The 16,576-nt window shown below is 35.6% G+C and overlaps 1 protein-coding gene across 4 annotated transcripts in view; it reads right to left on the reverse strand.

The window, feature by feature from the left end:
- Window positions 1-16,576, reverse strand: part of bahcc1b (BAH domain and coiled-coil containing 1b) — a 142,291-nt gene that overhangs the window by 111,788 nt on the left and 13,927 nt on the right. The window contains exon 1 of one of the 4 annotated variants that reach the window (XM_067430697.1): window positions 2,865-2,999. The exons of 2 other annotated variants lie outside the window; for them this stretch is intronic. The gene's annotated coding sequence lies outside the window, so the exon portion shown is untranslated. Of the gene's footprint in view, window positions 1-1,846; window positions 1,945-2,864; window positions 3,000-16,576 lie in introns of those variants that run through there. One more of the 4 variants, XM_067430696.1, reaches the window with a different exon arrangement.

The raw sequence follows: 16,576 nt of genomic DNA on the forward strand, positions 1-16,576 counted from the left end.
TCAAACTATGGAGAGGTAAATTGATCTAACAAAATAAAAACACACTTTAAAAAACGCCTTTTGGTTAAAAAACAAAAACAACTCAAGAAACTTTCTGCTATTACCTTTCAAATCTTGCTAAGACTTTTAAAAAAACAGAAGAAACGAAACAACGCTGATGAACGAGAATTAAATATGGCGTTGATATGCACCAATTCTTGACTGGCGCATTTATAATGAAGAAGAAACTGACGACTTGCCCCCCACAGTGCTTCATTAATGAGACCGTCTTATAAATACCTCAGTTTAAATTCTCTGATAATTCGTAAAATGTCTCCTTAAAGCTGATCTCCCAAATTTAACGTGACTAAAGAAATTGAATATTAATCGGATGAGTCGTCTAATTAGGAAATTCGTGAATTATATTATTAATACCTTTTTCGAGTAATCTTCGTATATTGTACAGTAGGCTACAGTTTTACTACAGTTTGTACTATTCTAGGCTACTACGAGTTACAAAAGTATCCACATAGAAGGGAATGACTCCGAGCTGTTATATTGCTCATTCCTGCCAAATCTAAAACATAGAGCAACACTCTCCTAAATAAATAAATAATCTACATTATAAAGATCTTGCGAGAGTTGTAGTCGCACAACGCAGTATCAGTTACACTCCTTGCATTAGCGATAAGTCTGTATGGAAAGATTCAAATAAATCCTTAAGGTGATGGCTCAGCACATGCTTTTAAAGGATTGTCAGTGGTCCACTCGGTTTTGATATGGACATGGTGCTATCTTGATCCGAGTGTAGTATATAGGCTATGCTTCCATCACAGTCCGATCTTCATAGTTCCTCTCACAGGTAGGCCTATGTATTCAATGTTTTACAAGTTGTTATCAATCGACGTCTAAGTGTCCATCCTAAAGGCCCTTGATACATGTTGAGTTTTATGGTAACAAAACTAAGTCATTCCGAGTTTACTTTGGTAGTATAAACAAATGTATAGCTAGTATTACATTTCACGAATGGCTAACTTCAAACAGACTGAAATAATATAAAATCATCTACCAACATGTTTCGTTCAACAGCAATAATGTTTTGACCCTATGACCTAGTAACCTTGGTGAGTAAAGCATTTGCCTAATACAAATGACTAAATATGATGAATTTAATGAATGAAATACTTAATAAAAGACTAAACGACAATAGATGTGTTGTTTTCAAAAGTATAATATTTAGCACGGAAACAATAGCCTATACGTATAAAAGTTTTAAAAATAGGCTATATATTTAATTTAATTTCTATCAATAGGCTAAATTATTTACATTTTATTTGTGTGACGTAAACTATTTGAGAGTCCAGCAAAAACAATGAAAAAAGTCAGAACAATCAAATGTCCGGTCAAAAGGCCCTCTCCCATATTAGAGAACGGCGTGTCTTTTGTACCGAATAAATAGTGATAAAAATCTCTCGAGATTTGACACATTGGTATCTTTGTAAAAATCCATATCACATGTGCATGTAAGTATACGTAAGTAAATTGGTTAACCTTTAAAATGTTGAATTAAAAGCCAATGTAAAAACATTTTTTGAAACAGGATTGACTTCTCCAAAAAAAATGCTACAAAAGTCTTTTTTTTTTTTACAGGCCGTTAAATAGTCCTTGGTCGAATGGCGTATAAGTGAGACGAAAAGTGTATTTTAATGTCACGAACAGCTTCGTAGGAAGCCATTATTTATTCTGACAACCCATTGCCTACATCTTCTGCATAAAGGACACAAACAAACGTACAAGCTTCTCAATACTTCTGCAAAAGTCCTGATGGCTGCAATAAATCACAATCAGATGATTAGAAAACACCTACCTATAAAAATGGAAGTCCATCCAGACAGAAAATATTTTTTGAATAAGAAATGACTATTGATTTATGCAAAATTGTGAAATGCGCCCGTGATCTGGATTCAAATCTTTAAAAAAAGCCGTCTGAAGTGTCCCTTCCCGGTGCAGGGCTTTCTAACAAATCTTAACAGCCTTTGGAAAAAAAACGGGCTTTTTTATTTATCATAAATACTCATAGTCTAGTCCGGTAAAATCTCTTTAAAGTCTAAATGGTACAAAAAACACTTGAATGGTTGGTTGTTGAAGATCTATCTGAAGGTACGCAGCAAATCCGTCCGAATAGAGCCAACTGCCTCCTCGAGCCTCTATAATCACAAATTTATGGCTGGATGACGCGTCCTCTTCTCCCACAATGGAGCTCAGTGACATTAAACAGAAAATTGATGGAGAGGCGAACGAAATTTAATCTGCTGTCATATCCAGACCATTGCATTTTTGCCTCATTTAATTAGGGGAGAGGGCACGTGTCTCCTGAGCATACCCCAACTCCTCAACACACCTTGAACTATTCTACTTTTTTGCATGTTTGCACCGCGAACGGGACCTTGGAAAAGATTAGGGGGAAAGCGACCCCTTTCCTCAGCGTCGTACAGACCTTGGATACACATAATCAGATCTTCTCCACCATATTAGACTTCCCATATGATCTGTAAAAATGAACCTACCTTAATCGAACTAAAGTAGCCGGTTTTATGTGGTAACTTCAGGAAATTAAAAGACGTCGCAGACAAACCACGAGTCGATCGTGACCGTGCGCAATTATAAGACGTCGAAGTGACTGCCTAGAATATCACTATTTTAAACCGATTTGAACTATTTTTTTTCAATGTACACACGCGTTTTGTAAAGTGATGCAGCTGCAATGCATTCGATAAATCCAATGGGTCTGAGAAAACATGTAGAGGTGGTAAGATCAGAACCAGAAACACCACAAACACACGTTCGCTTCAGTATGTTGTTTACTTAAAGAACTACAGATTTACCTTGAGGAAACACAGGCAATCCATTACAAAATACATTTGTTGTCCTGAAAGAAAAGCAATGCCCGACTCTTACAAACAAGTTATGTTTTTACATCCAAAACAGGCTATTTGCCTTGAAAGCGAGGCGTATTTCCCACTCATCCCCGGAGCAAAAATCTGCCCCCACCCCTACCTTTAAGGTCACCGCCCCGGGAACGATGACGTCAGAAAATTAACGCTTTCAGTCCCGTGAGCACTGATCGAGCGAGACCTTTTTAGCGATGCAGGCAGGACTTTTGCTTTACACTAATATATTGGTATAGTGCAACTTTTCATTCACTAACACGTCGAAAGACAAACTTGGAAAGGGTGACCGTGTTGCTAAACAGGCGAGCAGCTTTACACTCGAAGCAAAAATGTTTTGGCCTACAGAATAGGAAAAAAAAAACACACTTTTCAGAATATAATTAAGTGATAAATATCACTAAAATGATGTACAGGCTGTTTGAGCCAATTAAAGTATATTCAGACCTAAGAGTGATATGGTTAACTTTATCTTCCAATGTGCAACAAGCATTGATTGCAATAGCCTCTACAAAATAGTTTTATCTTTTATATGCACTAACCAAATCACAGCAATGATAAAAAAGGCTGACAGCCGAGTAGCTATACCAATAATAAATAAATGAAGACAAAAAATTAAAAAATAGAGATTAAAAGTAATGTGTAATCTGGGATTATTTGTCAGACTAATATCAAGACTATAGGGTAGTTTACACTGAAACAGTTATTTTAGGATTTACTTTGAAATAATTTTCACAAAGAAACTAGTAAATTTCACAAAAAATTACAAATAAACTGCAAGTAGCATGGAATTATTAAATGTAAAACATTTAGAACTATTTAGAACTAATTTCTAGTAAAACATATTCCAATAATCTAAAAAAACTGCAATAAACTTTGGAAAAATATTTTTTTACAGTGTACGTATATAAGCATAAGTCAGAAAATATTTTTAAAAAATGAAGAAAAAAACCCTGATGCAATCTTTTATTGGTTTAATCAATATTGATTCACATTAGACTAAAAATTCCCTCACAAATGCCCAAAGATGCTTCACAACTTGCTCATGAAATTATTACGTTTGTGGAAGTGCCGAAAGGTGCTGGCTGAATGCAATAGATTTCCTCATTACAGTTGTCATATTATATTTATCAGATGTGGACATTCCGTGAGCAGGCCTACCCCGAATGACAAACAAATCAGAGATTTGCTAGCATGCTTACGTCTGCACACTCATAATTTGCAGTCAAAGGTGTCTAAGTGTATTTGAACAGTTATGAGATCGGGACAACAGCAACTTGACAGCGCAGACACCACAGCGCATCTACATGTATTGCATATGTGGCTTATATGGACACTGTGTTTATGAATACAATTTCAAAAGGGATCAATCAAGAGAGGACAAGCAAAGTCAGTTGCCTAGTGGTTTTTCATGGACACAAACTTAACCCCAAATGACCCTGCCGTGTCGTTAAAAACAATGTCATTGGCATGACTGCAATGGCAGAAATTATAAACATAATTTGTTGTGTGGTGAATATTCTTAATGACTGTGTGTTTTGGGCACTTCCTTGTTTGTTGAATAAACATATGTGAATGTTAAGTGTTTGGAGGAGAGAAGCATGGAATAATTAACACTATTGTCTGCACTAAGCAAGCTTCGGGGCAGCTAACGGAAGATTAAAGTGATGGAGCTAAACCTCTCCATATTCATGAAAGCATGAATGATGGTATCCTGCAACAAACTCCTGATGCGTTAATTAAAATTACAGTGTAGCAAAACTTAAGATCCATGCCCCTTGTTTGTTCCAGTTCAAGAAGAGTCCTATCAGAAAATAAGTGTCAGAAGATGCAAATATGTGACTGATTCTGGAATGCTTTAATGCATGATCCATTTATTTCAATTGGAATGTAATCTAATCAGTCCCTCTGTAAAAAGTTTTTTCTTGCCCTGCCCTCATATATTACATATTTGAAACAAAATGTATAAATCTATTTAAAATGTCATTTAATATAGTAATTTTCATAGGAGAACAAATCCTCATTGGCCTTTCAATCATCATTCAGCCCCTCCAGACCAGCATTGAGATGATGAGATTAACAGATTAATCAGAATGGTGGATTTAAAAAACTAAACAAAAAACACAGGCAAATATCATGAGATGACAAAATATTTCGGAAAAACAGGGCATGGACTTATGGCAAATTCAATTTAAAGTAGATGTTCTCTAGCCTTTAAAAAAGTCACTACAAGCTAAAGAATTGTGGGAAAAAACAGTAAAATATGTGGCATTAACATGTAAAAAGAAAGAGAATTGTTCATAATTGTATCTACAGAAATACTTTTCTTCCACGGGCCTGCAGTTTTGCCTTTGGACAGACCTATCACATGTTAAGGGCATATCTCTATCCCCAAAATCGCAGTAAACCTGTCTATGCTTAGTCCACTGTGATCACAGCTGTAATATGAAAAATAATACACTAAATTCATCCCTGTTTTCTGAAGCTGTCAACAGTCCAATAAATGAAAAACTTTCTAAAAGATCTGTGATTTCTGAACCATTTCAATTAGTTTGATAGTATAGGCTAAAATCATTCTATGCTCATGGACAAAAAGTCAGGAACTGCCATAAAACTGAAAGCAACTAACTCATATAGGCCACATACAAAAGTGTCAATGGCGTTTAAATAGGCTACATAAATTAATCACTTAAAGGGATTCACCCAAAAATGAAATTTACTCCATTTTTTTCTCACCCTCAATCCATCCCAGGTGTATAATGACATTCATCTTTGAGATGAATACGTCATACATTGCGGCAGTTACACTTTTTTCTTAAATTGCATATAGAAGGTGGTCTGATGGAAGCTAGATATTTTACTTTTAAATGTTTTTTTACACAAACCCATCAATTCACTTCAGAAGGCCTTTATTAACCCCCCGGAGCCTGTGGGTGTTTTTATTTATGTATTTTTTTTACAATGGATGGATGTACTTTTTTGGGCTGCCATTATAATGGGATGTTTTAATATAACTCTGACTGTATTCATCTGAAAAAAGAATGTCATATACAGGATTGGCTCAGGGGGAGTAAATCATGTGGTAATTTTAATTTTTTCGTGAACTACTCCTTTAAATGGTCGTGTCTGTACAGAATGGAGTCACTTCCTAAAATAGGCTATTGATTAATTGACACAGGCCTAGTCATTTAGTGATAACCAAAGTGACATTTCGACTTCTCACATACATAAACTAAACAAAAACATGTAATTTCAGTAATACTAACGATAAAAATATTGCACTGAAAAAAATGACTTTGTGGTATTGTAAAATCTATTACATTAATTCATGTCATTTATACATAGTAAAATCAAGATTAAGTTGGAACTATATATCTTATGTAAAATTTACACAATTTATTAATGTAATAAATTAACTGAGAAGAAAGAGTACATTTTACCATATATTTACAAATAGTATTTAATGTTTTATAGTCACAGCACATTCACCTAAAAATACTAAGTAAATTTTAATCTGAAAAGCAAAGTGTGTTTGAATCTGCCCGCCCGTTTTTGTTGTTGCTCAAAAAGATCCCGGTTCAGAGGCAGAGACGGTCGGTTTGGGATGTCGCTTTTACATGGCTGACTTATTCTCGGTAAGTTCTGACCTTTCTATTTTAGATTTGTGATAACGATGTACTTCGTTTTGATGGTTTGATTATTGCATAGATGTTACGGTTTAAAATTGACTAAAAGTGAGTTTTAATCACAATAACGGTAGCTAAAGCTAAAGCATTATCCACTTCTATAAAGTTGAGACTGGTGTTTAGTCAAAGATAGAGGGGATTAAATGTAGTTAGCCACGTTCTTGTAGAAAAAGTCACCCTGTCTGGTTAACTTCAAAATAATTTAATGTTAGCTGGCCGTGATTAAGTGCTGGCTGCCTGTGTGTGTGTCCTCTAGCTAATGTTAGCATTTTTTAAAAGTGTCTAAGTTAGTTGTTTTTATATCCACTGAAAATTTCACAGCAATTATTATATCAAAGCATAAGTTAGTCTGCACTCTGCACTAAAGAAGGAAAGTTTGGATGGCAGGTGAACTCTGATACCAAATAAGCATTGATGTATAACGTTAGCAACAAGTGCATGAATGTCAGCAATTCTATTTTAGTGAGCTAACGACATGAAGGTCCGGTCACCTTTTTAATGAAAATAAAATGTAATGTTATAAATGTAATTCTATTTCTTAAATGGAATTGTGTTCTTTCTTTCTTACAAACTGTATGCAGGAGGACAGTCGCAGTGTTGCTGCTGAACATATCCTTAAGATGGTCGTCCATGGAGCTGATTGAGAGGATCCAGTCGATGAATGAGCATTAAGGAAAAGTGACCATTCTGTTTCAGCTGGACAATGCATGTGCTCGTCATTAAAGGGTTAAGTTAGTTCAGTTCAGTCAAAAATGAAATGTCTGTCATTAACTCCTCTCCCTAATGTCGCTCCACACCCGTAAGACCTCCGTTCATCTTAACTCACAGTTTAAGATATTTTATATTTAGTCCGAGAGCGTATGCAAGTGTATGCACACTATACTGTCCATGTCCAGAAAGGGAATAAAAACATCATCACAGTAGTCCATATGAGACATCAGTGGGTTAATTAGAGTCTCTTGAAGCATCCAAAATACATTTGGGTCCAAAAATAACAAAAACTACGACTTTATTCAGCATTGGCTTCTCTTCACCGTTTGAATCTTTATTTGAGGATTGAACACAAACATGGAAGAGAAGACAATGCTGAATAAAGTCGTAGTTTTTGTTATTTTTGGACTCAAATGTGATACATTTCATATTTGGCTGAACTAACCCTTTAATGTTAGTTATGCCACTGTTGGCTGCTGGTGTTTAGTTGAACCATACATGGTTAATTCTACAGTTATTGTAAATTATAATGAATGTACCTTAACTACTTAATCAGTTGAAGTGAACATTACTGATTTAATGGTTAATTGTACATTTTGACATAATAAACTGTTCAACTTCATTGTATTTATGTGTGATTTGTGATAAATGTATTTGATGCAGAGAACATTATTACATTTATTTGGTTTAAAATAGCAACATTTACATAATAATAGTGAGTAATATAAATTAATTCAACTAAGTAATTCAAAATGTCAAATGGACAAACATTATAAAATCTACTTAATTACTTCATAAGAGTAAATAATACAGATTTATAAAATTTTCACAATAGTTATGCTCCTTTTAAAATTAAATTTACTTGATTACTTTTAATAAATACAACATGCTAAGTTAAATATAATTAAGTAACATTTACTTAATGTCTTTGCAAATGTTACATTTATAGTTAAGTACATTTTACTTGATAATGGCAAGTAAGTTGTACTTGATATCGCAGCAGTAAATTTTACTTAGAAAAACTGAGTGCAAATTGTTACAAAGATTTTATCAAGTAAATCTTACAAGTTGTTTTTATCAGTGTGCCAAGTTGTTGTTGTTGTTCTTTTTTCTTTTCTTTTAGAAAACCGTCGATGAAGGCCGCGTGTTTCTTGTTTATGATCGTTGGTTGTTAACCTGTTGCTCTTTAAACGACATCAGACAGGGTTGGTGTGGGGAACTAATGGAGAGATACAGCATCAAAATTTGCCAACGAGTAAAGACACGTACCAAGTGTTTTGTGCTTTCCTTGCAGCGTAACACAGACAAACTGTCGGTGTCCAGAATAGAGGGACGTCACTGCTATGGTTGCCGCTTCAATTGAGAAAATACGTGACCTGGAGGTTTTTTAGGATGCACGGGACGATTACGTACAACATTCTTGTTTTTCTATAGCTAAATGCGTTTGCCAGTACCTTAAGATTTCTAGAGTAAAATCATTTGTGCAGGGAAGATCATTCGTTTTACTTGTTGAATTGGCAAATTCTAATGTACACTCTTAAAAATAAAGTTTTGTTGCTAGTGTGTATGGTTCCTTGAAGAACCTTTAATATCCAAATTTTAATTTAGAAAATATTTTTTTTCACAAAACAGTTCTACGGGGAACCAAAAATGGCTCTTCTACTATGGCATTGCATTGAAAACCATGTGATATAGGGAATGACTCTACCAGTAAACAAAATAGCCTATGAGTTTTTTTAAAAAAGGACTTGAATCAGGTGTGTTAATTCCTTCATCCTCATTACATGTTTATGAAAATAAAGATAAATATTCAGTGCTAAATTCCTACAACCAACCCACAGTTCCAAATCCACAGCCGTATGACTTGGTCAAAGGCTGATGATGTGAACAGGATTGAGCAGTGCTCATTCTTTTATCTTCAGATCAGAGCAAGAGGTCTGATTTAAACACTCGCATACATATGCATGAGGCATTACATGTACAGAGAGAACGACAAACAGAGAAATCCCTTAAAAAGTCTGAGGCATTCAATTTCTTCTTTTTTCGGGTTTTTCAAATAAGCTCTTTATTGCAGCTGTTAAATACAGCAGCTGGGAGAAAGACACAAGGACAGTATTGTGACCCTCCCTTTGTATCTGACGCATTTGCTTTTTGCCCTGGCTGTTAAATAAGTTCCCTCACCACATCTGTAGCGCCATCACGTGGAAGGGCAGGCATCTTCTGTGACCCCGAAGCCATGGTTGTTGTTGGGAAGAAGAAAGACAGTTTGTGAGGGCATCAGAACCCAGCTGCAGGGCTGAGGAGTGCCACAGTCATCAAGTGATGGGACTGCCCACCCAACAATGAACCATCTCTTTTCCTCCCTCTCCCCACTGTCCCTCATTCCTTTCTTTCTCGCATTCTGCTGCCTTTTATCAGTCTCTATCTCCAGGCCTTGGGCATCGCTTTCTTTTTAAAGATGTGCAGAGAGAACGAGACGACCCTGTGTTCCCCCTCTGATACACACCAAGGTCCCAAGACCATTGCTGATTTGATTTTATGAGAAGAATGAACAACCGACTCCATCAGTCAACAAATGGATGGGAACAGAACCGATTTAAGAAAGAGAATGTGAGAAGCAGAGAGAGAACAAAAATAAGTGAGGGAGTGAAGGGAAGGATGAGTTTGTGGCCCTAGACCTGATCTATTTGTTGTCTTTTACAGCACGTTCATGCAAGGTCATACAGGTTTGAAACGAGGTGAATGTGAACAAATAATTATACTGATTTTTTTTTTTTTATTGGTGAACTTCCCCTTTAAGTGTGCATTTTGCTTACACTTATCATTTTAAAGGAACAGTTCACCCAAAATTTAAATTCTGTCATAATTTACTCCCTCTCATGTTGTTCCAAACATGTAAGTTTATTCCGTCTGTTTAACACAAAAGAAAACATTTTGAAGAATGTTGGTAGCCATTGAGTTCCAAAAAATCAAAATTAGCTTCACGTGCATTAAAAAGTATGGCTTACTAACAAACTGAAGCCTTACATGATGCATAATGTTATGTACTGATAATGGTTCGTGTTGTATCTCTCTTGTACTCTGCAACAGGTGGCCTCTTCTGTATAGATCAGTTCCAAATCCTGTTGGCTCTTTTATCACCGGACAGCAAGAACACGAGTGATATTTCATAGGGAAGGCTTAAAGGGTGCCCAGACATTGAGTTTTACAAGCTACATGAGCAAACGCCCCCCTTGGCAAAAGGCAATAGTGCTGTTATACACATATTCTCCCGCGCACACACACACACTCAATCACACACACACACTCTCTATCCTGACAATATTAGCTGGAAATAAAATTTTAGTACCCCTGGTAATAATGTGCAAGTCTTTCAGAAGACCGGGACACAACTGAACACACACGCACACATGCATGTATTGCACACACGTCAGACCTTTCCATTTGTTACATTATTATAAATGCTCAACCCTGGTGCTACAAGTTTCAGCATGTATGAAACATTGCAGTCAAAAACATTACACGAACAGAAGAAAGGGGATTGGTAAATTAGCAATGTGAATTGATCTTCTTGGTAAATTGTGCCAGTAAAAGTCAAACAATAATTTACAAATAAGGTTTCTGCATTTTTAGAGCAAGTCTCTAAAAACCCCCTGCATTCAAAAACAGATCTACTGTCTGATCCTAAAACTTCAAATCAAATCCAAAATGCCTCCCCATTCCCCTCTCTGCACGCGCTGCTGTGTTCTTTATAGCTTTTAAATGGGGCTCCTTACAGACCACCACAGGGGGTCTGCAGCTAGCTCAGGGGTAAATGACAGCCATGTTATGTTTATCAGAGTTAATGTTGGAGATTGCATCCAAAATTCCAAACATTATTGGCTACTTATTGCACTGTAATGCTGACATGCGGAACTCTCTTAAAAACCGCAGCAAAATAAATCTAAATGAACGTGTAGCATGACGTTTGAGAAAGAAAGAACTGTACCACAGTATATTTAATTTAAGTGAAACTATTTATTTATTCATATCCATCCACTCACCCACAGATGTTTTGTTCACACCAAATTGAAAGAAATCAGCTGGCATAGATAGATAGATAGATAGATAGATAGATAGATAGATAGATAGATAGATAGATAGATAGATAGATAGATAGATAGATAGATAGATAGATAGATAGATAGATAGATAGATAGATAGATAGATAGATAGATAGATAGATAGATAGATAGATAGATAGCTATTCAGCTGATTAATAAAGCAGTATAGAAGGAACAGTGTCAGTTGAAGTCGATTGTCTAGACTAAAGTGGTAGTAATTCGCACGTTCAGGGGGTGCACCAAATGTGCGTCAAATGATCAATTGTCATGTAGCTGGTGACAGACGGACTACGAGAAAGGCAGATCAACCCGAAAGTCGAGTAATCACCCCTCTACGGAGTTATCCATTAATTCAGGGTTAAAGTCTATTTGCATTTAGACAAAGAGAGATCGTCCATCCATCACCGAGTCGAGGGTAAAAAGGAGGGGTAAAATAGTTCTCTTGCAAATAAATCTGTTGCCCTCCGGGGTGCGTTTACATAGGTGTGAACTGCGACTGTTGGAAAGCCGAGAGTAATTCAATTGAAATGCGAAACCCAACTCACAATACTTTCCAAATTGCCGTGCCTTTTTTTTTTTTTTTTTTTTTTTTTGTGACACTGTAATTCTCCAGGCATTTATAGTATACAATGTATACTTTACATATACCATGTTTATTATACAACGTAAAAATTCTACACACGAATGCACACATAGGCTGCACGGATATGTTGATTACTTCTCCATCACTGAATTTAAGACATTTTCATGCTTTTTTGCAAATCAATAGTCTTAGCTTTCCAAAAAAAGTAGCCAAGCAGAACATCTGACCGGGGCATTAACCAGCATCATGAGCTCTCTTCATTTGAAGAGCTCGTGTTTTAAGGTGGACACGATCAGCGCCAACACAGTCAGTTAACTTTTAAACAAAAATAGGCTCGTGCTGAATTTAAATCCTGCTATATTTTAATTGGGAACAGGCTATCCAGCGTATGATTCTATTCGTGGACAGAACTGGATCACATTCTTTTCCAAATTATGTTATCTATAAACGAACCGTGTCCCTGTATTTCAGAGAACCGTCTCAAACATTTAGTTTATGAGGTCTAAATAAAATTGTGGCTCGATCGGAATGCACATATAACGTGGCAGTTGCTTGTGTCTATCGAGTTTACGGATCCCCCTTAAATATGGGCTACGTTTGGTGGGAATTCCTTTTTACGCGGCTGGCCAAGGGCTCCCTCCCGTAGATCCAGCGGGTTTCCCCTCCCCCTATCCACCTCCTCAGCGGCTGGGTTGGGGAGGGGAGATCCCTTGCACGACTCCTCTCCAACCCTGCTACATAAAGACGCCTGTGATTTTGCGTTAAGAAGAATGGCGCGCCTCCGGTGCTTCAAACTCAGTCGTGGAAATGGACCACGGCGCACATACAACGGAAAATTGCTTGCGTTTTTTTGACACGTCTAGATCGTTGTTGTGGAATACAACAGCGAGGAAGATTGCAGAGCGGACTGTATCGTCTAGAGCGGGGGGTGGGGGTGGGGGGGTCGTTTCACAGTCGTGTCCGAGAGCTGTTATTACATGTAGTCTTTAAAAAGGCAATGACTTGCACCGCGAGCACGAACGTTTTTCTCCGCGTAACGCTCTCATGTTGTCATGCAAGATCGTTACGGATGTCGACTATTTGTTAATGTTTCCAAATAGCACGATTCGGGTTGCAGCATTGACGCGTCATAATGACCAACAAGAGACTGGAGAATTTGGCGCGAGTTTCGAATGTCGCGCTTGCTTGTTTACTTCTACTTGCATTTCGGATTCGCACGAATGTCTGTGATTGTGTAATCGCGACAATCAACATGATTTGGAAAGAATTTTTTATTTTATTTTTTTGAGTGTGTTGTTATACAAATTCGTCGTTTTCACATCGAGGATGTTTTTATATGCAGGGGATGTCTCGGAGGTCACATTGCCATTAAGGTGGGATACAGCGATTTATTTATTTAGCCTATTTATAGCCTAAATAATATTAGGCTGCAGGCTGTTTTCAAAGAAACATATGAATAATTAATTGCATATCCACAGATTTCGAGAACAATTGCTTGTTCATATGATATGGTAATACACAAAGTTCAAATTACAGCAAGACAAGCTATTTTTTTCATATTCATCCTTAGCAAGCAGTCTTTAGGCATATTAACTCATTTAAGAATTAATAATAATAATAATGTATATGTTAAATTGTATTTGACTGTTAAAGACGAATTATTCTGAAATATACCTGAAAAATATATATTTTAAATCCACGCAAATGCGATTCTGTTTCAGCAATTGAAAGAGACTTGAATTGTTATTCATTAAGTTCTGCGTTCTTTTAGCGCATTTTTGCATTTTTATTGTATTATTATTTATCTATTTATTTTCCATGTGTACGGCATGTTTTCACGTACAAAACCAGATGTATTGTTTCTTTGTGAAAAATAAAAGCAATTTCCTGGTCCTGTAACGTAGCTATTTGTTATATTATTTTGAACTATCAATTTATTAATTATGAGTCATATTCTGTTGCGTGTAGTCTATATTAAAAATTATCCCTATACACAGACACGATTTGTATGATTTTTTTTAACAGTCTTCAAGTAAATCTAGTTTCTGTCACCAATTATATATATATATATATATATATATATATATATATATATATATAAACGAAATGGGAAAGACAAAGAGGTTGAATATTTGTTGGTTGAATATTTAGAAGCTTATAATATGTTCAACGAAGGGTATTTTGTATGGTGGTGTAATGTACATTTGGTAGGTGACAATTCCCTAAAACTAAAAAGATTGTGAGTGTTTTGTATCGCCATAATTGAACACGTTTTATGTTTGTGTTTTTATTAACATACACAAAAGCAAATAAAACTTAAACATAGCCGTCTATTCCCAGATAATTCAGGATTCCCTATCTTGCCTCAAAAATAAAGCATACAAGCCTTTCTTTTCTTCCCCCACCTTATCTACTATTTTCTAAATGTGTACATGTATTTAATTTACCACGTCCATATAGATAGATAGATAGATAGATAGATAGATAGATAGATAGATAGATAGATAGATAGATAGATAGATAGATAGAGGGCCTGTATGGTCTACACACACACACACACACACACACTTTTTATACCAATATTAGCCTATAAAATGTTTTTTAAGGCTAGTTTTGTGTAGGCATCATACAATGAGGACTTTTACGTGAGCGTGAAATAATATTTTTACATTAAGCCTATTGTTGACTATATGTTTTGTAATTTTGATATTAACCGTTCGATTATAAACTCGCTATTCTTATGAAGGAGATATCATAACCGATTTACCTCATGCACTGACTTTACAAAAACAAGATTTCAAGACAACAGAAAGAATATTTCATTTCCCTTGTTTTTTCTTTTCTTTTCTGTATACAACAATAGACGGAGCCCTGCAGCGAATAGTGACGAGTTTCTGAAGTTAATTCAAACTGACTTCAGCAGAAGGGTTTTTATGAATACGATGACGGAGTTAGGCTAGTAGTAGCGAGTATATTCCTAGAGGAAAAGACTAAATTTATAATCAATCAAGACAGTCAATTTACGCATTTTTGTGGTAGGCTCTATTATGGTTAATGGAACATTGTGATTTACAATTACTCAATCTTTCTAAAATGTTTGACGCCAGACCAGCAGCCTGCCTATGACCCAAAGCCTTACTCCGACGACGGCCAGTAGAGGATGAAGGCCAAATAACCAGTTTTTCTTCGATTCTTTTTTAGCAGACCAAAGACACATCTGTGTTTTGTAGATTTTCCAGATTGATGTGGGTACTTGATGTATAAAACATTCATTAATTTATGCAGGCTGCTGGCCAGTAGGGCCTCTCATATAGTTCGTGTTATCAGTCTTTTCACTTCACTGACAATACGTCTCGCTGCCAACTGTATTTGGGATATTTATTTACAGTGTACACCCTTTAAAAAAACTCCCAAAAGCTCTTGTTTATTTAATATTCCAATCGAGTAATGTTTAAAATAAATTCAAATGAGTTGCTTTTATACGAAAACATTAAAGCTAGGCATATATACTCAGTCCATTTTACAATTAGGCCTATACCAATAAGTCCAATTTTATTTATGTATTTGTTTGTTTCTGTATATGCTTTTAGACTGCAAACACGCGCTGAAGTTAACAAAGGAGTTAATGTGTGACATTTTATATGGTCATATAATAGCTTTATGTTATTTAAGCATGTAGTTTACTAACGTCCTAATGTTTAAGGCAAAGCGTCAAGAAAGTAGCCTATAGGCATATATAAATAATTCATATTTCTGCATTTCTTAAATTTACATTTAATGTGATTTATTTTAATTAAAAATAAAAATCTAATTTAGTGTAGGCTACTGAAAAAATACGGCCATAACTTTGTTCACGAACTTCTTAAAATACGATTCTCAGAGTTATGAACATTATGATCAGCTGAAGCATTTAGTTCGTAGTTTTAAATAAGCATTGGCACTATTTATAGGCCTAATAACCGTAAAAATTTAAACAACATTAACACATATTATTGTGTTATGTAAAACTCTTATCATTTGTTAACGTAGTTTGTATTATATATATATATATATATATATATATATATATATATATATATATATATATATATATATATTGTAAATTTAATGTACATTAATTACTGCGTTAGTTGATTTACTATTAGAAAAAGTTATTTTACAGTGTTGCCAATATATTCAGTGGGTCAAACGACCTGTATCAAGAAGAAGGTGCAGCATCGTAAGTGCTCCAAGGAAAACTGAACTCTCTCAGCAGGCAGGAGACTCTCGCCCCCCTGAGGCTGCCTCATACCTTTCCCTTTGTGTCTAGGTGCCCAGCTGAGAACTAAACTATCACTTCAGAATGCCTTCTCAAATTCTTTATGGATTTATAAGAAAAATTGGAGGCCAACTGAAGACAAAGCTTGCAGCTATTAAAGTCAAAAATGAAAAACGTCAAACTGAGTTAAGCAATTGCTTAGGTCCTATGAAAAGTTCAAAAATCGTGATGTGTTGATGGAACATTTAAATAATTAGTTATATTCAGCAAGTTTATCAAGATATTCCATTATTAACTAGAACAATCGA

Source organism: Pseudorasbora parva, chromosome 21, assembly GCF_024679245.1.
Source record: "Pseudorasbora parva isolate DD20220531a chromosome 21, ASM2467924v1, whole genome shotgun sequence".
NCBI classification, from domain to species: domain Eukaryota; kingdom Metazoa; phylum Chordata; class Actinopteri; order Cypriniformes; family Gobionidae; genus Pseudorasbora; species Pseudorasbora parva.